This window comes from Microtus pennsylvanicus, chromosome 11 (genome assembly GCF_037038515.1).
Source record: "Microtus pennsylvanicus isolate mMicPen1 chromosome 11, mMicPen1.hap1, whole genome shotgun sequence".
Lineage (NCBI taxonomy): Eukaryota > Metazoa > Chordata > Mammalia > Rodentia > Cricetidae > Microtus > Microtus pennsylvanicus.
The window spans coordinates 94,169,931-94,193,711 of NC_134589.1; positions in this window are offsets into that span (position 1 = coordinate 94,169,931).

Below are 23,781 nucleotides of genomic sequence, written 5' to 3' on the forward strand. Positions count from 1 at the left end.
TCCTTAGTCTCTCATGTATTGGATCACAGAAATGTGTAGCTATACCCACCTTCCCTGTTTACTTTCTGACCTTCCTCTCTCTCTTTCTCTCTCTCCTTTCTCTGTCTGTCTGTCTGGGGGGCAGAGTAGAGTCTCTCACTAGGTGCCCAATAATCTAGTGATGGAATTACATGTAAGTCCAGCATGCCTGGCTATTTTCTAAATGTGTGTTCTGGGGATTGAACTGAGGTCTTCAGGCTTGCATAGAAAACACCTTCCCCACCGAGCCACTGCCAGAGCCCAGACCTGCATCTTTCTCTTTGGTTGATCCAGGGTTCACTTCGTTGTGTCTCCTTCATTAGGAAATTCTAGTAAAAAGACAAAAATGCCAGTCATATTGCAGCTGCCCCAAAGATTAAGCATTGTGAGCGAGGCTCGGCAGTTATGTGGAATGATCCGCACGAGGAGTGGTTCAAATTTTATCAGCCTTTTCATAGTGCCACATGAAGTGACCTTCATAGAGGAGTCTGAGGTGTGCAGATGCAAATCAGGCCCCAGACTTGGTGGGCTTCCTCACATGCCCAGCTTCACGACAACCCCTGGGGCCCTTTCACTGCACTGCGTTCTTTCTCTTATTCTCGTTCCAAGCCAATGGGCTTGCATTTCGCTTAGCTTTTTCAAAGCATGTATTATGGGAGATTGGACATGGGTCCTTAGGCTGTGCAGCAAGCACTTCAGCAATTGAGTTATTTCCCCTCTCTCCCTCCCTCCCTCCCTCCCTCCCTCCCTCCCTCCCTCCCTCCTTCTCTCTCTTCCTCCCTCCCTTCCTCCCTCCCTCCTTCTCTCCCTCCCTCCCTTCTTTCCCCCTTTCCCTCCTTTCCTTCCACTTCTCTCCCTTCTTTTCCTCCCTTCTTGCCTTTCCACCTCCCTTTTTTCTTCCCTCCCTCCCGTTCCCAATCTTTCCCTCCCTACTCTTTCTCTGAATCCCCTCTCTCCCAGGATCGCATGTAGTCAAGGCTGGTCTTGAACTCTTGATCTTCCTGTCTCAACCTCACAAACGCTGGGACAATAGCTGTTCCGCTGTGCTTGGCTCCAAAGTACTTTTCCAGCAGAGGGTTCACAACAGTGACCACAGCAGATGAACCTCTCTGTACTCATTGTACACGGTCATTGGTCATTGTACTGCATGCTGCTAGATGCTGGATAGCATCTCTCCTTTCTGCTCTGTAGAAGTTAGTGGTACCCCCTTCCCAGTCATAACAGCCACATTCTCCAGGAACATTGCCTCATGGTCCCCAGTAGTCAAGGTCATGGGTGGGAATGAGTGTTTTTGCAAGACAAGAGGCAAGCTGTAAAATAGCACTACACAGGAAAGCTAAAAGGGGTGAGACCTAGATTCCCAGGGTGGGACTGGTAGCATTAGAGGGGAGGGGACCAGAGGAGCCTCACAGAGGATAACGGAGTGCATGTGTGAAGAGGCAAGACTGTCTCGTGGACAGGAGGGGCTAGGGAAGGGGCTTGGGACACTGGGTGAACACAGGAGGACAAAGGCAGCGTGGGGATGTGTTGGGAGGAAGGTGGAAGGCACTACAGGATTCTTAGCCCAAGAAAGGCTAGTCCGGCTACTATGGAAACAGGGCCATAGAGGCCAAGGGCAGGTGACGGGAGGATCTCCAGGCAGCTGTCATAATATGACTCATCTAGTCCAGGGCGGAAGGAATGGCAGGGCTGAGAAGTGGGGGATCCCGTGCCATAATAGAAATCATACGGGAAACTTGTCATGTACTGCTTGTCCCTGTTCAAAGTGGACTCTGGGAGTGAGGAGGACACCCTTATCCCAGACTCAAGAAAACTTACTACAAGTATTCTCCATGGTTCACTGTCCTGTGAGGCTGGCCCCAAGCCTGTCACAGGGAGAAAACAAAATAGTAGCAGGCAAGGGTGTGAAAAAACATGGCACCTTGAGAGCAGCTAGATGGTAAGCCGTTTCCAGCAGGGGCTACTATTATTCATCCTGTAGCATAAAGATCTCTGCAGGGAATGAGGAGCTGGAAGCTCACCCAGGAGAAGACAGAGGAAGCTCTGCCTGGAGACCTCAGTCAGGAGTGCCAGCATGGCCGTTCCAGGGCTTCCTCAGCCAGTACTACTGGATGTTGTAAGGGCCCAGTTGGTGATGTTTTGCTTCTTGCTGTTTGTTCTTTTACTTGGGAGCCTTACCTGAAGGGAAATGCTCTGCCTAAAACCCCTCTCCTGGTACCTCCAGCAGCCTCAGTGTACCTTCCCCAGGTGGTTTCTGTTGGATGTTGTAAGCACCCGATTTGATGATGGTTTATTATTTGCAGCTTGCTATTTGTTCTTTTACTTTTACTTGCTGTGGTCGAAAGAAAATGGCCCCACAAGTGGAATGGCACTATTAGGAAGTATGGCTTTTTTTGGAGGAAGTGTGTCACTGTGGGGGCAGGCTTTGGAGTCTCCTATGTTCAAGCTACCCTCAGTGAGACAGACCACATCCTGTTGTCTGCATGTCAAGATGTAAGAAATCTCAGATCCTTCTCCAGCACCATGCCTGCCTACATGCCACCATTTCCTATCATGATAACAATAGAATGAACCTCTGAAAATGTAAGCCACCCCAATAAGTGTTTCCCTCTATAAGAGCTGCTGTGGTTACAGTGTCTCTTCACAGCAATAGAAACCCTAATTAAGACACTTTCTCTACATATGATAAGCTCTCTCAGTTGAAACCAGAAGTTCAGCTGTTGTTGCTCATCCCCTGGGTAGAATGCATGTTGGGAGATCACATTTGTGGACGGGAGATGGGCTGAGAGGAGTGCCAGGGGTCTTGGAGGCATTTGGTGTGAGCACAGCCATCAGGTGTGCCCGGATGCTTTCCTAGTAAGGTGGCTGACATGCTAGCCTCCTGCCTGGCCTGGCTGGGATGGTGGGTCCCTTGAAGCTGGCTCCTCTCGAGCTTTCTTGTCTGGTTTGTCCAAGCCATTCCATGGCAGGTGCTTCTTGAAATTCTGAGGGCACTAAGTTCCTTTCGCTTGTCCCCAGCTACAAAAAGTGAGTCTTCAGAAGTCATTTTGTATGGCTGAGCCACCCCATGATGCCATTGCTAATGATGGTGATGATGATGATGATGATGATGATGATGATGATGACTGTGTTGTGTTGGGGTTTTTACCTTCCCATTCTCGGTGAAGCCCTGTATCCTCATACTGGCCCACCTGGGCATCTTCACAGCTGCTCTCACTTTCTAACTCCAGAACATCACACTTTCTCGGTACATCACCCCTCTAACTTCCCCAGCCACTAGTCTTCCTGCCTCTGGGATCTGTTCTTTAGGAGCTTAAAGGAAACATCTGAAAGTTGTTGCTTCATTTTCTCACTTTGCTAGACAAGATTGGCTCTGGGGAAAGCTTCCAGAAGCTACAGGTGAGTTGGAAAGGCAGAAGCAGAGCCTCTGTGGTGTCCAGAGGCTGTGTGTTTCACGCCAGTTCCTCCACAAACACGGTGCTGAGTGGATTCTGGCTCCATCCTCCCACTAAGCAATTTGCAAGTGGCCACCCCAGTAACTCAGCAGGGTATCCTTTCCTCGCGCTTCAGTAGCCCCCCAATAGCAATTCCACATTAGGGTTATTAGGTTGTTTTGGAGGCATGTTTGACTCAGCACAGTTCTGAATGAAAAACCTTAATTACACTTTCAGAATGCTCTGTTTTTGTGGTGTGTGTATGGGGAAGAGTGTGTGCACACATGTATATGGTGAGTGTGTCTGCATGCAAGTATACCAAGGGCAGGGAAGGATGCTGGGTGTTCTTCTCTACCACTTTTTGTCTTATTCCCTGGGAGACAGGTTCTCTCACTGGACCTGAAGTTTGCTGTACCAGTAGGTTGACTGGTGAAACCCCAGAACCTCCTTTTCTCCATCTTTCAGTACTGGGGTTATGGGCATTGGCAGCCACGGGCTTACTACATGCATGCTGGGAATTCAAACCCGGGCCTCATGCTAGCAAACCTGGCATTCTGAACCATTGATCCATTTCCATAACCGTTACTCTGTTTCTTAGCTCTGATTTTGAGATCCCAGGTACTGAGGAATGAATGAATGTAAGGGAAACCATCATCATCAGCATCATTTTCATCATTCCCACCATTGTGATCATCACCACTGCCATTGTCAGCTCCAGTCTCTCTCCTATGCTCTTATATTTCAATACTTGGTTTCTAGTTGGTGGAACCATTTGGGAAGGATCATGAGGTTTGGCTTCATTGGAGAAGGTGTGTCACCGAGGGTGGACTTTGAGCTTTCAAAAGACTCACACCATCCCCAGCATCTGTCTTTCTGCATCACAGCTGTGGATCAAGATGTGAGCTCTCAGCTGTTGCTTTGCTCTGCTGTTATAGATTCTAACTCTCTGAGACTGTAAGTCTCATCTTCTTTTATAAGTTGCCTTGACCACAGTGTTTTTCAAAGCAAGAGAAAAGGAACAAAGACAATCATCATTGTCATTTTTTATCACTATCATCATCAGTGACACCAGACAGTTGCCATGTGTTGTGTGATCAAGTTCTTCATATGTCCTGTCTCATATGAGCAGCCTGAATGCTATGTACCAGGCAGTTAGAGCTTGTCTCATCTTAAGGAGGGAATACGTACTTGGGGCTCAGAAGCTTGGATGTCCTGCCAAGAGTCATCAAAGTCCCTTCTCATACCCTGTTCTGGGGCGACTATAGATAGCTGGTGTTACTCCTCCCAGAGGGGACATCTCCAAGACATGTGGAACAGGTAGAAATGCCGTCCTGCATGGACCATTATGTGGACCCACTGTGTGGAGTTGGACCCGCTGTGTGGACCCACTGTGTGGACCCACTCTGAGGCAAGTCATCCCTCAGGCTTCACTAGACTGACAACCTCCCTGTGCGTGCTCCTTGGCACAGGCTGCAACCTCCCTTGGGTTGGAACAACTGCCCAGAAGTCATGCTGCCAAGTTGCTCCATGCTTCCCACTTACAAAGAATAATAGCGTTGAAAGCTGCCAGAGGTGAAGCTCGCAGCAGAGAGGCCGTGTTTGCATTTTGCTGGGATGGGGAGTCTACTCCTGAGGTTGGGGCGGGGTAGAGGACCCCAGCAGTGTTTTTTGCTGGAGTCCTGGTGAGATATGTGTCAATCAACTTCCTTTTCTCCTGCACCCCACTCAGCCTCCTTTCCTATCAACTCCAAAGCCGGTGTCCGTTAAACATCCTTTTAAAAAGCAAGCAGGCCCCACCCTTGGAGGCTATTTTTCCCCATCTGTCAGTCTTTAGCATTGCTTAGTGAGTGTGGTGGTTTCCAGATCATTTTGAAATGAAGAGTATGCTGGCACCCTTCTCCCAAGGTGCAGAGGCTGTTTGGCACTCCTAGGTGGTAGGTGACCTGGGAATGCCAGTTTCTGGATGGAGAAACTGTCCACCTGCCAACTCACCTCCTCCTGGACAGATATCTCCATCAAAGCCTGTGTCTGAAAGTGTCTCCTCCGGGGCGGCTGAGCCTGCGTGCTGTTGCTCAGCAGGGAAGTGAAGTGCAGACACTTTAAGAGGGCAGGGAACAAGGCACAGTGGGTCCAAGTGCTTCCAGCCTGAGTCAACCCCAGCAAGGGATCTCGTAGAGCCGTTATGGGTTGGATGAATGGGAGCTATTAAGTTCCGAGAGTGTCCTGTAATGGCACTTGGGCCAGATTAAAGAGGAGCTAAGCCTGGTGTCCATTAGGAGTCACTTCAGAGGCCGACAGCCTTGTGCTGAAGCTGCCGTCTCCATGTCCCTCCCCCATCTCCACAGTTTCTGAAGACAGATACTGTTCTGACATCAATGGTTAAAAGTTTCTCCCCACCCCCTTTACTGTGTGTGTGGAAGAAAGTTGTGCATATAGAGGCCAGAGCATACCTTGGTTTCATCCCTCAGGTGTTTGATTTTTAAGCAGTCACTGAGGTATGGATTTCACTGATTCGGCTAGACTTCCTGACCACCAACCCTCAGGGATCCATCTGTCTCAACCTTCCCAGGTGTCTTAGGTAGGATTTCTATTCCTGTTAAAACAAACACCATGACCAAATTCAACTTGGGAGGTGTACTGGCTGGTTTTGTGGGTCAGCGACACAAGTTAGAGTCATCAGGGAGGAAGGATCCTCAGTTGAGGAAATGCCTTCATAAGATCCAGCTGTAAGGCAATTTCTCCATTAGTGATTACTGGGAGACATATAGCCCAGGGTGCCATCCCTAGGGTGGTGGTTCTGGGTTCTATAAGAAAGCAGAGCGAGCAAGCCTGGGGAGCAAGCCAGTAAGTAGACCCCTCCTTGGTCTTTTCATCAGCTACTGCCTCTAGGATCCTGCTGTTTGAGTTCCTGTCCTGACTTCCTTCAGTGACGAACAGAGTATGGAAGTAGAAGCCAGATAAACCCTTTCTTCCCCAACTTGTATTTTGGTCATGGTGTTTTGTCACAGCAAAACCGAACTATGACAGGAAGAAAGGGTTTATTTCACCTTATTGTTCCACCTCACAGTCCATCACTGAGGGAGGTAAGAGCAGGAATCCACACGGCAGGAACCTGGAAGCAGGAGCTGATTCAGAGGCCATGGAGGGGCTGTCTTACTGGCTTGTTCCTTGTGACTTGCTCAACCTACTTTCTTATTTATAGAACAACAGCCCAGGGATTGCACTAGCCACAGTGAGCTGGGTCCCTCCCCCATCAACCATCAGTTAGGACAATGCACCTCAGCTTTCCCCACAGGCCAGTCTGGTGGGGGCATTTTCCTCAATTAATGTTCCCTCTTCCCAAATGACACCAGCTTGTGTCAAGTTGACATAAGACTACTAACACACCAAGTCTGGAAAATAGGCATGTGTCACTATGCCTAGCTTTTCATGTAGGTGCTGGAGGCTTGAACTCAGGGTCTCATGCTTACATGATAAGCAATTTATGGACTGGGCTATCTTCTCAGCTCCTCGTCTTTCTCAATCAAACAACTCCAGGAAACCTGGAATGATGTCTTTATATCTAACTATGCATTTCACCTGGTGAAGGAAAAATCTTCCCAGGTAAAAGCATGGGTAGTTATGCTGTAAGACTGGGCATCCAGCCAATTCCGGTGTTTGGTGCTGGCTTTATAGGTACCCTCTCCTTGAAGAGGAAGAGGGGTGTTCCTTTGGGCTGGGGAGGGGTTACTGAGGCACAGATCTGTTTTGAGGGTGGGTTCACCTCCCCCCAAACATGGTTAATGTTAAATCATGAAGTGGCTTTGTCAGCTGGCATTTCTCGGGGAAATAGAACCTTACCTGTGTCCATATAAGAACAGTCCAAACCCTACAGTAATCTCTGACCCCATCTGGAGCAGCCTGCCCTCGGTGACCTCCCCGGTACCTGCCTAGAAGAGAGAGTGAGCATGCCATGACAGGTTTGGTCACCATCCCTTCACTCTACAATCTCCCAGGGCCTTTCATGTTTTAGCACGGCAGTGCCAGGCATAAACTTCATGTCACATCACCCCTCCCCCCACACCTCACGCAGAGATTTCTATTAGTTTTACCTAAAATAAAGAGCCTCGGATGGGACCAGGGAGATAGACCAAGTCTTATTTAGGGAGAAAATTTCAAAGTCAGGCATGATGCTGTGTGGTGTGTGTGAGTGTGTGTGTGTGTGTGAAGTTCCAGAGCTTGATAGGCTGAGGCAGGAGGATTGCTTGAGCCTGGAAGTTCAAGACCAAAAGAAAGAGAACAAAACAGGGTTTGGGGTAGAGTTCAATGGTGGGATGCTTCCTGGCATGTGCAAAGCCCTAGGAATGGGTTTTTATGCCTGTTTCCCCCAAGCAGTTAAACATTCAGATTGTCAAAGAGCTTTGGGATGCGGTGTGTGAGTGTAATTTCTGATGTGTTTTTTCTAGGAAGGGGTCAACTTGTCCTCATTTGCAAAAACTACTATTGTGGTTTCTGTTTTTTAATATCCTCATAACCAAGTTTTACTTATTTGACGTGTGTGTGTGTGTGTGTTGAGAGCGAATGAGGCAGGAAGAATAAGAGCCATCCCATCTCAGCCATCCCATTCCGTCATGTTCTTCTCTCCTTTTCCTTTCTCCCTTCTCCTCCCCTTCCCCTTCCACTCCCCCACCATGTTCCCAATTTTCTCAGGAGTTCTTGTCTATTTTCCCTTCCCAGGGAGATCCATGCATATCTCTCTTAGGGTTCTCTTTGTACCTAGCTTCTCTGGGGTCATGGAGTATAGGCTGGTTATCCATTTGCCTGCAAATTTCAAGATGGCATTTTCTTTTAACCTCTGAGCAGTACTCCATTGTGTAAATGTACCACATTTTCTTTATCCATTCTTTGGTTGAGGGGCATCTAGGTTGTTTTCAGGTTCCAGCTATTATGAATAATGCTGCTATGAACATAGTTGAGCAAATGTCCTTGTGGTATGAGTATACATCCTTTGGATATAAGCCCAAGAGTGGTATTGCTGGGTCTTGAGGTAGATTGATACCCAATTTTCAGAGAAACCACCATACTGATTTCCAAAGTGGTTGTACAAGTTTGCACTCCCACCAGCAATGGAGGAGTGTTTTCCTTACTCCCCATCCTCTCCAGAATAAGCTATTGTTGGTGTTTTTGATCTTAGTCATTCTAACAGGTGTAAGATGGTATGTCAGAGTCATTTTGGTTTGCATTTTCCTGATGGTTAAGGATGTTAAACAATACCTTCAGTGTCTTTTGGCCATTTGAGATTCCTCTGTTGAGAATTCTCAGTTTAGATCTGTACCCAATTTTAAAATTGGATTATTTGTTCTTTTGATGTCTAGTTTCTTGAGTTCTTTGTGTATTTTGGAGATCAGTCTTCTGTCGGAGGGAGAGCAAAGAAAGAGATATCCTGATTGAGGAAGCCATTAGGGGCTAGCAAGAAACCTGGCACGAGGGAAATTCCCAGGAATCCACAAGAATGACTCCAGCTAAGACCCTAAGCAATAGTGGAGAGGGTGCCTGAACTGACCTTCCCCCGTAATCAGATTGATGACTATCGTAGTTGTCATCATAGAACTTTCATCCAACGACCAATGGAAGCAGATGCAGAGATCCACAGCTGAGCACTAGGCTGAACTCCCAGAGACCAGTCCAAGAGAGGGAGGAGCGATAATATGAGCAAAGGAGTCAAGACCATGATGGGGAAACCCACTGAAACAGCTGACCTGAGCTAGTGGGAGCTCACTGAGTCTGAACTAGCAGTGGGGGAACCTGCATAGGTCCAAAGTAGGCCCTCTGAATGTGGGTGACAGTTGTGTGACTGGGGCAGTCTGTAGGGCTACTGGCAGTGGGGCCAGAATTTATCCCTAGTTTTTAAACTAGCTTTGTGGAGCCCATTCTCTTTGGAGGGATACCTTGTTCAGCCTTGATCCTGCCTCAAAGCGATGTGCCAGACTTTGTTGATTCCCCATGGGGTGCCTTGCCCTCTCTGAGGAGTGGATGTGAGAGTTAGGAAAAGGTGGGGGAGTGGGAGGATGGGAGGGAGGGAGAACTGCGATTGGTATATAAAATGAGAAAAAGATTGATCTCACCTGCTGCATTCTTCTACAGTCCATGAAGGACCTTGGACCCTGAACCCCATGAGGAAACTCCAGCCCGTGGTCTGACATTTCTGAGTTTATTGGCTGGCATGAATATCTTCAATTCCAATCCAGGCAGTGTGGCCAGGAGACCAGGTGCGTCCTGCAGGCGCCCTGAACTGTGGCTCCCCGCACACAAGTGGCCTTATTGTTTTATTAATATTCCACGGACAGCTGGTACTTCTGAGCCCTTTCAAAGTTCTCTAGAAATCAAACGCATCCAAACAATCTGTCTGTGAAGCAGTGGTAGTGAGCCTTGTAGGCAATCCAGGTTAAATGGAGACAAAAATCGAGATAAAATCTCCACAGGACTCCATGGTCAGATCCCTGCAAAGCCTGTGGCCCAACCACATGAAATGGTCACATCTCAGGATCTCCAACGGGGTCAAAGCTGGCCCTGGAGTTTAAGTGGTAGTTTTTCCCAGAGGTTTCTGGCTGCTGCTCTGATCACACCCCAAGCAACCCCTAGACCCCTAGGCTATGAGTCTTCCCTCCTCATGTCCCCTTCCCCTACCTCCACAGTTCCCTTGACTCTTGAATTCTTATGACCTTCTCTCTACTGCACCCCTGAAATGCATAGTCTCTGTTTGATGTGTGTCTCCCCAGCTTTTCCTGTGACTATGACGTCATCTTTATGATACCCTTTTGTTTCTTGAAGTGCCAACTCTGGGCACCGCAGGCACTCATTTAACTCCTTGGATCTGTCTTTGGAGATACCTTCCCAGGCTTGTACTCAGGGGATTTCCTTGGAGAACCTTGGATATCTCTTATTGCTTATTTTATTTTATTTTATTGGTCAGGGTCTCTGGAAGAGACTGGTCTTGAACTCCCTATCCGGCAGAGGATGGCCCCAAGCTTCAGGTCCTCATGTCTCCACCTTCCCAGTGCTGGGAACCAACCTGCATCACTACCCTGGGTTTATGTGGTTCCAGAGAGGAACTCAGGGTCCTGTGAATGCTCGCTACCATCTGAGCGAGAGCCAAACCTTTCTTAGGACCCTTATTCTATCATAACTACCTAGCAGTGCCGTAACTACTGTGTAGCATCTCTACAGGCCTCCGTGAGACCCTACTGGACAGGACTCCTGCCTGCTTCTTCCCTAGCTGCCTCACCTGGCTTTCACATGGTCACAATATTGGGAGAATGCTAGCCCAGTATCGGGTTGGAACTGACCAGGCAGAGCATGGTGACATCTCTGTCTCTCTCCTTGGGTTCCTCTGACCGCCTGGTTGATTCCACTCTGATCTAAGAGCAGCTCTACGACTGCTTGGTGATCCAAGGAAATCATTTCTGGCCTGGTGGCCTTGCTTGTGCTATGCAGCATGGGTAAGTACCCATCAGGCAGAGGAGCTGCCCGTGGGTTACGGGCGGTCTTCCTGCCACTGTCTGATCTTCTTCCACCTCACTTGGGCAGACTTGGATGTTTCTGATGCCAGTCCACCAGCTTAGCACCTGTTAGCCAGAAGTCATGGCTACTATAGCGAGCTTGCTCCTCCTGACCACGCTGCTTCCCTACTTCATTTTTTTCTGGTGGGAGGGGTCACCACCTGCCTCCTTTAGACTTTAGGCTCCCAACCTGTGCACTTTCCGGGGAATACAGGCATTGCCTTCCTTTGCTTTCTTAGATCCTGGTTCTGCGCTATATGCAGGGGTGGATAGGTAGGCTCCTATTCTTAAATTTAATTAAAGATGCACTGATGGGATTGGCCCAGAGGACATTCCAGCCTCGAGCAGCTGTGGAGCAGATGGTGGCAGGTGTCTGCCATAACCCATGTGCTAATCCTCTTTCCCCAGTGTCAGAGTTGAATCGGTGCTGTCCACAGGGGATAAGGACAGCCCAGAGGCTTTCCTGGGGCAGGCTACCACAGAGGAGCATTTCCCTTTACTCAGTACCTCTAAGGAGGTTTTTTTTTAGGTATCTTTATGGCCTTTCATTTGATTCTCCTGCCTCAGCCTCCTGAGTGCTTGGATTACAGGCATATGATACTCTGCCCACGACAGGTCTTCAGTGATCTGGAGCAATTCATCTGTCTTCTTGGATACATAAAACACCCATGTTCACGGCCATAACATATTGTACTTGACAGGATGGCAGGTTGGAGGCGACCTCTCTCACCTGTTCCCTGTTAACATGGACGTCTGTTTTAAAGCCATGCCATTTCGGATGAAAGACTTTGTCTGTGTTGGGCTCTGCATGGCAAGGCACAGAAACAAGGCAGGCTGAGGGTGTGGTTCAACTGGGAGAGTTCTTGATGACCATGCTCCAAGTCTTAGGTACCTAGCTCTGCTTTAAACCAGATGTGGTGGTGCACAGCTGAGATTCTAACACTTGGAAGGAGTGGGGCTTTATGGTCAACCTCAGATTTATAGTAAGCTTGAAGTCAATCTTGGCTATATGAGGCTCTGTCTTAACAGAATGCAAGCAAGAAAGTGGACACACACACTCCCATGTATGAGGATGAATAATTCACTTGTCTAATTATATATCCACTTGTACTCAGGAACTCTGTTCTAGCTGCGGGGGTTAAAGCCATGTGGCATCTGTGGGACATGGACTGGACACACAGGTCCACCGGGAGATGGTTATCCAGTGGGTCATTGTGCTAACAGCCTGTCTTAGTTAAGATTTTATTGCTCTGAAGAGACACCATGACCATGGCAACTCTTATAAAGGAAAAGATTTAGTTGGGGTGACTTTCAGATTCATAGGTTCAGTCCATTATCATTGTGGTGGGACACAACAGCATGCAGGCAGACGCAGTGCTGGAGAAGGAACTGAGAGCCCTACATCTTGTGCCACAGGCAGCAGAAGGAAAAATTGTCACATTGGCCAAATTTGAGCTTATAAGACCTCAAAACCCGCCTCCACAGGGACACACTTCCTCCAACAAGACCATACTGCCCAAGAGTGCTGCTCCCTATGGGCCAAGCATGCACACACACGAGTCTATTCCTGTTCCTCTGCAAACCACCACATGCTGACCAAGCACCACAGCTTCAGGAAGAGGATCATTTCTTAGTCACCATGGAAAGGCAAATGAAAGCCACAGGGAGAGCCACAGCCCAAGCATGGATACCAACAGACCCGGAGAGTCAAGTCATAGCAAGTGTGGGTGAGAAGGTGGGGAGACCAGGGCCCTTGTGGCCAGTCCTCAGGCATGGTGTCAAGCTGTGGCTGAAGCTTAGCAACTTCTCCAGCAGTGGGTTAGAGTGACACAGTCTCCACTGTGCACAACAAGGAGAGATGACAGGGCCTCCCTGTGACCACTGGGACAAGACTCAGGCTGGCAACACCCCAGAAGTCTGTCTCCAGGTCAGGGGATAGACAGCAGGTGGGTTGTTGCACTCTGGGAGGTTTTCAGCTTCAAATCCAATGGAGAGCTGGTGAAGTGACTCTCTACCATGTCCAAGAACCTGGGTCTGAGCTCCAGGATAAACATGGTGGGGGTTGTCCTTGATATCCATGCATATACCTTGACGCATGCTCTCCTTAGTCCCAAATAAAATGTTGGGGGCAGAACAAATGAGCAGTTGAGGAGGTGGCTCAATTAAGTGTTAGCCTTGCAAGATGGGGGACCAAATCTCCAGCACCCATGTTCACAAAAGGCAGGCATGGGCACAATGGCTTCTAATTCCAGTTCTAGGGAGACAGAGGCAGGAAGATCCCTGGGATCACTGGCCAGGCAGCCTAACCTAGTCAGGGAGCCCTAGATCCCAGTGGGAGACTGTCTCACAAAGCAAGATGGGCATCCTAGGTTGATCTTTGCCCTCACTCAGCTGCACATGCCCAGAAGCAAGCGCCTGTATAGTCACAGAACTTAGAACAGCTGAAGCTTTGGCTCAAGCCATATCCTAATGAACTTGGAAAATGTGCCGAGCAACGTGTCCAGAAATGGAGATTCTCACTACATAGAGAAAAATGTAGGTCATGTTGTCCATGGCAACAGAAGATGGACAGGGGTTCAGGCTGGGTGAAAGCAATGGGCTGGAGTCCTTCTAGGGTGAAACCATAGCCATATTCACCACAGCCATATTCACCACTGTCTGGGAGCATGCCAAAGAACCTCACACTTGAGTGTGTGTCAGGAGTTTCAGTTTCAAAATCAGTCTAAGTATCTTTGAAGAAGCTGCCTGGGAATCACGGCACAGAGCTGAGTGTCCTCCCTCTGACATTTGTCTTTTACTTGTAATGAGGGACACAGCCAGTGTCCTACTACTGCTGAGTGGCTCTCACAGTTTCCCATCGGAGCCCTGGGCACCTCTGCTGGGTTAGCCCCAGGGTCAGTACTGTAAGATGCATGTTCCATGTGTCTACCATTGAGGGACATCAGGCCCCAGCACATCCCCATGGAAACCACTTTGTAGAGCTGAGGGCTGGTGGTGTGTGTTAGTGGGAGACACGGGAGCCAGTGTGTTCAGGGAAAATGACCTCTCTGACTGGAGGGGATGCAAGGTGGAGTCTAGGAGACCTTGTAGAGGTCATTGTGATGACCCTGAATGGAGTTTAGGGTTAGCATCAGGAAGTCAAAGTGGGACAGATGTGCCACAGGCAGGGTGGGATAGCGAGGCTACCAACTGGACAGGCAGATGGAGGTGTCACAGGTAGGGTGGGACAGGGTGCTGATTGGACAGGCAGATGGAGGTGTCACAGGTGGGATGGGACAGACTGCTGATTGGACAGGCAGATGGAGGTGTCACAGGTAGGGTGGGACAGGCTGCTGATTGGACAGGCAGATGGAGGAGTCATAGGTGGGGTGGGACAGGCTGCTGATTGGACAGGCAGATGGAGGAGTCATAGGTGGGGTGGGACAGGCTGCTGATTGGACAGGCAGATGGAGGAGTCATAGGTGGGGTGGGACAGGCTGCTGATTGGATGGGTAGATGGAGGAGTCATAGGTGGGGTGGGACAGGCTGCTGATTGGACAGGCAGATGGAGGAGTCATAGGTAGGGTGGGACAGACTGCTGATTGGATGGGTAGATGGAGGAGTCATAGGTGGGGTGGGACAGGCTGCTGATTGGATGGGTAGATGGGAACACTGTTGACTCTGGGAGAGCAGACATCTCAAGGGTGGTTTGGGCTGTTGAAGGCCCCTGTGGACATCTGAGTTCCTTGGATATGGATGACCAGCTGCATGCCCAGCTCAGGCAGTAGCCCGAGGAGGCTAGGACTGGCACAGTGGTGTGCAGAGGACTAGAGAGAGCCACCCCATTGTAGGAAATGCCCTGAGAATGCTCTCCCCTCTTGGGTAGAGCTTTCCTGAGTAGGTGCTGGCCCATTGTATGAGCCTCATCACTGGTATGGAGAGTAAAGGGAGGAAACACAAATATGCCCTAGGTATACCATCCTTCCTCACTGTGGGTGAGGGTAAGTGTGCCCTAGACACACCATCCTTCCTCACTGTGGGTGAGGGTAAGTGTGTCTTAGACACACCATCCTTCCTCACTGTGGGTAAGGTGGAGACACCATCTTTCCTCACTGTGGGTGAGGGTAAGTGTGTCTTAGACACACCATTCTTCCTCACTGTGGGTGAGGGTAAGTGTGTCTTAGACACACCATCCTTCCTCACTGTGGGTAAGGTAGACACACCATCCTTCCTCACTGTGGGTAAGGTGGAGACACCATTCTTCCTCACTGTGGGTGAGGGTTAGTGTGCTCTAGACACACCATTCTTCCTCACTGTGGGTGAGGGTAAGTGTGTCCTAGACACACCATCCTTCCTCACTGTGGGTAAGGTGGACACACCATTCTTCCTCACTGTGGGTGAGGGTTAGTGTCTTGTAGCTGTGAACAGCATGCCAACAACAAAGTTCCAAGTCTAGCCCCTTCTATACTGGGCCACCTTGAATAAGTCACTCTACCTCTCTGAGTTCAGTCTATTTACAAAATGGAGATAATGCTGGATGGGGCAGCATGGGATTGGAGCAGAATGAGCAGTAGCTTAAGGCCAGCTACAAAGTAAAACCAAATAAAAACAAACAAACAAACAAAAAAAAAAGGAAGGAGGAGAGAAGCAGGGAAGGAGAAGAGGAAGATAAGGTTCTCTTTCTAGAAACTGGTAATATCATGGCTTCCACCTTCTGGAGGAAGAGCCCCAGCACATGGTGGCCAAATGCTTCATTCAGTGTGATGCAGTTTACAGACAGCTCAAAGCCAGCTGGGATTCCTGGGCCTTTTTCCTTAATGACTACTCTTGGCAACTTGTTGGTGAGGAGCCTTGGTCAGCGTTAGCTGTGGAGGTGGCTACTTCACAGAAAGGTCTTCTGAGGTTTGGAAGGTCACAGACATAGAGTGACATGAGGCACATCCAGGTGGGTGGCAATGGTGGCAATGTGTGTGACTAACTATCTCAAGAGCCAGTAGACAGAGAGGTGAGACCCACTAAGACTACCGGATGGTCCCTAGAGAACCAGCTTCCAAGATGGTGCCTCTAGTGCCCCAAGGGTATCCTCCCAGAGACTCCACCCCTTCCTAATAGCACCACTTGTGGACCAAGCCTGTAACAACACAGGACCAAGCCTGGCGACCCAAAGCACATCAATACCATATACTCAGTACCATGAGGAGCTGCATGAACAATGGCTGTCAGGGACAGTTCCCTGGGCTGCCTACCATATGACAAATTCCGCAATGGATTGGCTTGCATGGCACTATAAATCACCCAGCCCTCGTGGTATCTTCAGTAATTACACTTGCAGACTTGAGGGCTCAGAGAGGTTGATTAACTTTCCAGGAGTCATCTGCCATCTGGTGGCCCTGTGGCGCTCCTTCTCCTGCCCTGCCTGGGCCTGCAGAGGGTCACTTTACCGGGTTTCATTAACCCTGCCCATCCTGAGCTCACACTCAGGATGAATGGGCAATGAGGTCAGGGTCTCCCCTGGCAAGACCCCACCTGACATGAGACCCACCTTCTCCTCTGCTTCTCGACACCGTAGATGACAGCATAGCATTCCCGAGGAGCCCGTGTGTGACGGGGAAGGGCAGCAGGTGTTATTGAGGCTAAATTGACCTTGAAATTGATTTCTTTATTTTGTGACTTACTGAGAGGAGATTAACACTTTTTCCCCCTTCCTGCAGTCTGAAACAGTTTACATGGTAATAGAAGACACAGTCAGTCAAATGAATTGCTGGAAGTAGTCCTGTTTCAGGGGAGAACGCAGAGTGCAGGCGCGTTGATTTCTTTGCTCGGAGAAAGGCCAAGAACTTAACATCTGTGAATAAGAGCTAAATTTAATCTCCCATCTTCAAAGCAGAGGGGCGAGCAGCGCTCCCTGCTTCTTGCTTGGCATTTTCAGGGTTGTCGCATGGTGAGGGCAGCCTGGGTTCCTTATTACAGGTTGTTTGGAGACAACCGTGTAGCTTACAGGTGGCATGAAGACAGGCGTGGAACACTGGCTTCCACTGTGCTGGGCATGCGAAGTACTGAGACTTTAGGTGTGATGTTTGGTGTTAATTGCCAACTCGACAAAATCTATCTGGGATCACCCAGGAGATGGGCCTCTGGGGATGTCTGTGTGGGCTTATTTTGACTATATTATCAAACATATCAGCTATATCGAATCAAATGGAAGACCTGCCGTCTGTGGGTGACACCATTCCCTGGTTAGGATCCTGAACTTTGTAAGCGGAGAGAGGGATCTGAGCACCAGCGTGCTCTCTGCTTCCTGATTGTGGGGGCAGCAGCTGTTTCACTGCCATGGTCGATGAGCCAGAACCCTTTCTCCCTTAAGTTTTTGTTAGGGTCTTTTATCATCTCAGCAGGAAAAGTAGCTGAAATTCTGGGTGACAAACCCTAGCCAGGTCAGGATGGGGATACTGAGGAAGTGTGTAGCTGAAGATTGCTTGTCTTGGCTTAGCTCTGGGGTCCACCCCATGTGTCTTCCTGTTAGTTGGTGTGTTAGCTGGATTGGATCAGTAGCAGCTCAGGTTATTTCTATCTCAACAGTAAAATACAGCTCTGGCAGTGTGTGGGGGAGGTAGTGTGTGTGCTGTTTCTTTACTTTCCTCACGGAAGTCAGTAAGCAGTTCCAGCATCCAGTCTGCATGCATGACTGAGCGCCAAAGAGGTTCTAAAATTGCACCCATTCTGTGAGCTCATTTTAATTTTTATTTCAAAATTTCAGTAAATGAATCCCTACCCAGCATGTTCTGGCCAGTGTTGACATGTGGGTCCCTGGGGGTCACTGACTGGCCAATCTAGATGAATCTGCGAGAGCCAATTCCAGCAAAAAATAAGTTGGCTAAAAATTGCCTTTTTACTTTTAAGCTTGACATTTTCATTAACAAACTGCATTATCAGGCAAAATGTTGGCTTAGTAACCATCTCTACACTGATCTAGTCTTCCCACAAATAAACAAATTGAAGAAAGAATGTGTTATCCCTGATGTATGTCCAGACAGTGAACTCAAGTGTGCAAAGGCAGAATCACTTTCTCCCTCTCACGAGTGCTCACACTCAGCTCTCTCTTCCATTCATCATTTTTATGATGTCTGTGTTTTCTTTTGCCTTCTGGAGAGCTCCTTACACCCGCTGGAATCACACTTCCTTCAGACAGCGAACAGCCGAAGATGCTGTACACACTGGGCACTGAGTACTATCCCTTGGTGTTCCCTGTAGACCCCCTAGGTCTTTACTGAGCCTGCCTGCATTTGCTTGAACTTTGGGTGAGGGAAAATGTGTTGCTGCTCTCAGAACCTTGTCATCTCACGATTGCTTCCTTGGTACAGGCCATTCTGTGCACAGGCAGATGTCAAACGGGGGCTCCAAGGCAGGGAGCCCCAAGTCCAAACGTTCAGAGATTTCCACTGTGGCTCAGAATATGCTCCCCTCTGTGCTCATGACTCCCACTTTGTCAACTTTCATCTGTGTCAGTCTTAGTTCAAGTGAACAGTGTGTGTGTGTGTGCATGCGTGTGCCCATGTGTGCCTCAAGAGATGATTCATACAGTGCTCTTGTAGAGGACCTGAGTTTGGTTTCCTGCATCGGCAAAGGTTGCCTGTAACTTCAACTCCAGGGGCCATGAGGTCTCTGGCCTCTGTTGAAACCTGCATTCACATAACCAAACACAAGCATACGCATAATTAAAGTTAAAATAAATCATTTAAGGTTATATATTTTGTATTTATAATAGAGAATATCTATTATATTTGGCATTTTCTTTTGTCTTGTGTGTTGAGATAGGGTCTCACTCTGTCTAAGAGTTCACCAGAGTCTGTCATGTTTGTGCATGTGTGTATGTGTGTGTGTACATGTGTGTGTAGGTCAGAGATCAACACTCTCCTACTTAAGTTTTTGAGACAGGGCCTCTCGGTGAATCTGAGCTCAGCACTTTATCTAGACTGGCTGGGTGGTAAACCTTTCCTCTGTTTTCTCAACACCGAGCTTATAGGTGTGCGTTGTTACATGCAGAATTTACGGGAGTCCTAGCGATCTGAATTTGGGTCCTCTGTGTAGGATATTTAAAGTATTTTAAGACTTTGGGTTTGAAGATACAATGAGAAAGACCTCTGTCCTCTGAGAAGATGGCAGTTTGTGCAACTGGACTGAATAAGTTATGTCCTATAGTCAGTCTGAACACTGGGAGTTATTTTTATTTTTTGTCTCAGATGGCTTCCTTGAAGTAGATCAATGCTATCAGCATCAGGTATCTCAATAGCCTCAGGTTATTAAACATATTAAATACTGTATCTAGTAGGTCTTTGAAATGTTTGAATGTATTTGTATATGATGCTGAAAAAATACCTAAAAGGACTATACGTTTGGCTATTATAGATGACAATTAATTTGTATTTCTTAATTATACATAGTATTTTTAAATGTATAAGCACAATACTCCAAATAAGAGTAGCAATATACATATAGTATAAAAGAAATAACTTTAAATTTGTAGCAATTAACTAAAACTCCATACCAATGTAAACTATTTTGAGATTAATAGATGGTTTTTTGGATTAAAATAGATTTAGTAATCTACCTGTTTATCCTACCATTTCTCTATCCTCTTACCCCTTTAAGAAAGTGATTTCTGAATTTAACTCCTTTGTTTAGTATTTTTCCCTAACTATGACCAATAATGATTTTAACCAACCCTCCTTAAAAGTTGACAAACATCTACAAAAAATCTTTTGAGAATGTAGATGTCGCTCTCTACACTACTTCCTGTTGTTTGTGGGTTCCTGTTATCTTTGGGGAAACCCTGAGAAAGTTGGGATAATAATGAAGTCCCAGCTTGAGAAGGCTATGAGGCTGGACCATCTCAGCCAGCAGCCTTGAATCTGTTCTGGATGTTGGAGCACTTGGACCACCTGTTTTCATTGGAGTCTTGTCTCTTCTCTGAAAATACATAGACTTTTAAAGGTAACATACATGTCTGCATTAATTCAAGTCGGTATACAGAAGTCAGTCAAAGATTATCTTTTTGTTATATGTTTGAACAGGAAAATGATTCATCCTATGTATTGTGGTTCTTTTAGGTTTCTTCATGTATATAGTCAGGATTTTCAGGGGTATCTTCCTTAATCAAACATGATTTTCTTTATCCTGGAATGAATTCACAGCTTCTTATTTCCTGTGGAAATAAAAGCATAACCTCTCCCCTAAAGCAACATAGCTTTTACCTTAAATTTTGAAGTCAAGATATTTTTGAAATATATTAGGTTGGTTTAATCTAGCAGCTTTAGTCCAGTGCTCTTAGCAGTTATGGTTCCTTCCTCAGCAGTCAAAAAATAAAGACAACACAATCACATACCAGACCATCTGTGTATTTTCTATCTTTACATGGCTTTTTTTTAATTACTTTATTCCTCCTTTAAAAACTTTATTATTTTAAAACTATATTTTTAAATCTAAGACTGTATATACTCTATCTTCTCTCTCCCAAGTCTTTGTATATTTTTAAACACACTGTAATACATTTAAAGATTTTTTTTCCATCTGAATCTATCTTTACTGCATATCTGTAATCCTTTTCTGTCTGCATAGGCAAAACTCCAAACCCACCATGCAGCATGGCATGCTGGCGGAGCTTGCGCTGGCAGCTTAAGCTTGCAGGCAGCAGTTGGGAGAAGCCCTCTGTACTGTGGCCCATGTGAGACTGCGGGACCCCACCATGCTGCTTAGCTCATGGCATTTGGCAGCTGGCTCCATCTTGTAGGCAGCTGTCTGCAGTTGCATCTCTGATTGTGAGACTAGAAAGCTGCATTTGTCTCTGTTTCTGTGCATTTGGAACCCTTTAAAAAGTCTTCTCATGCTTTATGTGGGTGTATGTGGTCCCATGTTGGGCACCATTTTTAGGTGGGGTTTTTCCTGTCTTGATTACTAGCTCCAAAATAACGGCAAAGAGGCTTAACATAATTACAAATGCTCAGCCAATCGCTCAGGCTTCTTACTAGATAACTCTTACATTTAAATTAACCCATATTTCATATCTATGCTTTGTCACTTGGCTTGTTACTTTTTCTCAGTATGGCATCTTCTGGCGACTCCAGACTCTGCCCTTCTTCCTCTTAGCATTCTTCTTGCCTGGCTCTCCTGCCTAACCTTATTCTGAGTAGCTATTGGCCAGTTGGCTTTTTTATTAAACCAAAATCACAGTGATATATATTCATACAGTGGAAAGGAATATTCCACAGCAGCTGCCTGAGACTTACAGCATAGCCTTTACAAGCTGTAAACCAAGGCAGAAGTGGGCAGAGATTGCAAAACCCAGGCCTGCTGGATTCCCAAGGTGGGTCTGGGGAATGGAGAAGCAGCATAGAACACACGGAAGGGTGGTAATGAAGACAGCATCAGACTTCCAGCTCAGAGCTAAGATGGGAGCTGAATGGGATCAAGAGACCCAGGGTCTCAAGAAGACTTGTCCGAAGGTTCTAGGGAGGACACACACACACACACTGAACACACACAGGTGAACACATAGCTGAGCACACACAGGTGAACACACACACAGGTGAATACATACAACTGAACAAGCACAGGTATTCACACACAGCTGAGCACACACAAGTGAACACACACAGGTGAACACACACACAGGTGAACACACACACAGGTGAACACACACAAGCAATCACACACAGGTGATCGCATATACAAAGAATGTAGCACTAGAAGCATCAGATAACTGGGGATGGTTGTTTCTGTGCCTGGAATTTTGAGAACAGAGAGGAACAGGAGACACATATGATTTTGATTTTTTGTCACTAGATTATTCTGTGACTAGCATCTACTACAAAAATGGGAAGTGACTGGCAGTGTAGGAATCATTGGTGTGTGAAAAACTATTCACAGAGACAATCATCTCAGAACTCAGGCTGGGTGCTAGGTAGAAGAGAAGGCATGTCGTTTCTCTCCTTGTGTGCTTCTATCTGGTTTCTGGTCTCTAGGCGTGTCTGCCTCTCGCATGAGCACACACACAGAGTTGCCCTTGTGGAAAGCACTTTGCACCAGCACTGTAGATGTCCTGTTCAGAGTGCACATAACAGCATTTCAGGTACTCTGTGTGCAGGCACTTGGTACATAGCACGTCTGTATTGCATAAAGGAGGGCTTGGCATTACAGCACTATAGGTGAACCAGGCACAGAGCGTTCAAGAGCACTGCAGGTATTTTGGGCAGAGAGCACTTAGCACACAGTGTCACAGGTGATCCACATAGGGAGCACTTAGCACACAGTGTCACAGGTGATCCACATAGGGAGCACTTAGCACACAGTGTCACAGGTGATCCACATAGGGAGCACTTAGCACACAGTATTGCAGGTGATCCACATAGGGAGCACTTAGCACACAGTGTCACAGGTGATCCACATAGGGAGCACTTAGCACACAGTGTCACAGGTGATCCACATAGGGAGCACTTAGCACACAGTATTGCAGGTGATCCACATAGGGAGCACTTAGCACACAGTGTCACAGGTGATCCACATAGGGAGCACTTAGCACACAGTGTCACAGGTGATCCACATAGGGAGCACTTAGCACACAGTGTCACAGGTGATCCACATAGGGAGCACTTAGCACACAGTATTGCAGGTGATCCACATAGGGAGCACTTAGCACACAGTGTCACAGGTGATCCACATAGGGAGCACTTAGCACACAGTGTCACAGGTGATTCACAAAGGGAGCACTTAGCACACAGTGTCACAGGTGATCCACATAGGGAGCACTTAGCACACAGTGTCACAGGTGATCCACATAGGGAGCACTTAGCACACAGTGTCACAGGTGATCCACATAGGGAGCACTTAGCACACAGTATTGCAGGTGATCCACATAGGGAGCACTTAGCACACAGTGTCACAGGTGATCCACATAGGGAGCACTTAGCACACAGTGTCACAGGTGATCCACATAGGGAGCACTTAGCACACAGTGTCACAGGTGATCCACATAGGGAGCACTTAGCACACAGTATTGCAGGTGATCCACATAGGGAGCACTTAGCACACAGTGTCACAGGTGATTCACAAAGGGAGCACTTAGCACACAGTGTCACAGGTGATCCACATAGGGAGCACTTAGCACACAGTGTCACAGGTGATCCACATAGGGAGCACTTAGCACACAGTATTGCAGGTGATCCACATAGGGAGCACTTAGCACACAGTGTCACAGGTGATCCACATAGGGAGCACTTAGCACACAGTGTCACAGGTGATCCACATAGGGAGCACTTAGCACACAGTATTGCAGGTGATCCACATAGGGAGCACTTAGCACACAGTGTCACAGGTGATCCACATAGGGAGCACTTAGCACACAGTGTCACAGGTGATCCACATAGGGAGCACTTAGCACACAGTGTCACAGGTGATCCACATAGGGAGCACTTAGCACACAGTATTGCAGGTGATCCACAATGGGAGCACTTAGCACACAGTATCACAGGTGATCCACATAGGGAGCATTTAGCACACAGTATCACAGGTGATCCACATAGGGAGCACTTAGCACACAGTGTCACAGGTGATCCACATAGGGAGCACTTAGCACACAGTATCACAGGTGATCCACATAGGGAGCACTTAGCACACAGTGTCACAGGTGATTCACAAAGGGAGCACTTAGCACACAGTGTCACAGGTGATTCACAAAGGGAGCACTTAGCACACAGTGTCACAGGTGATTCACAAAGGGAGCACTTAGCACACAGTGTCACAGGTGATTCACAAAGGGA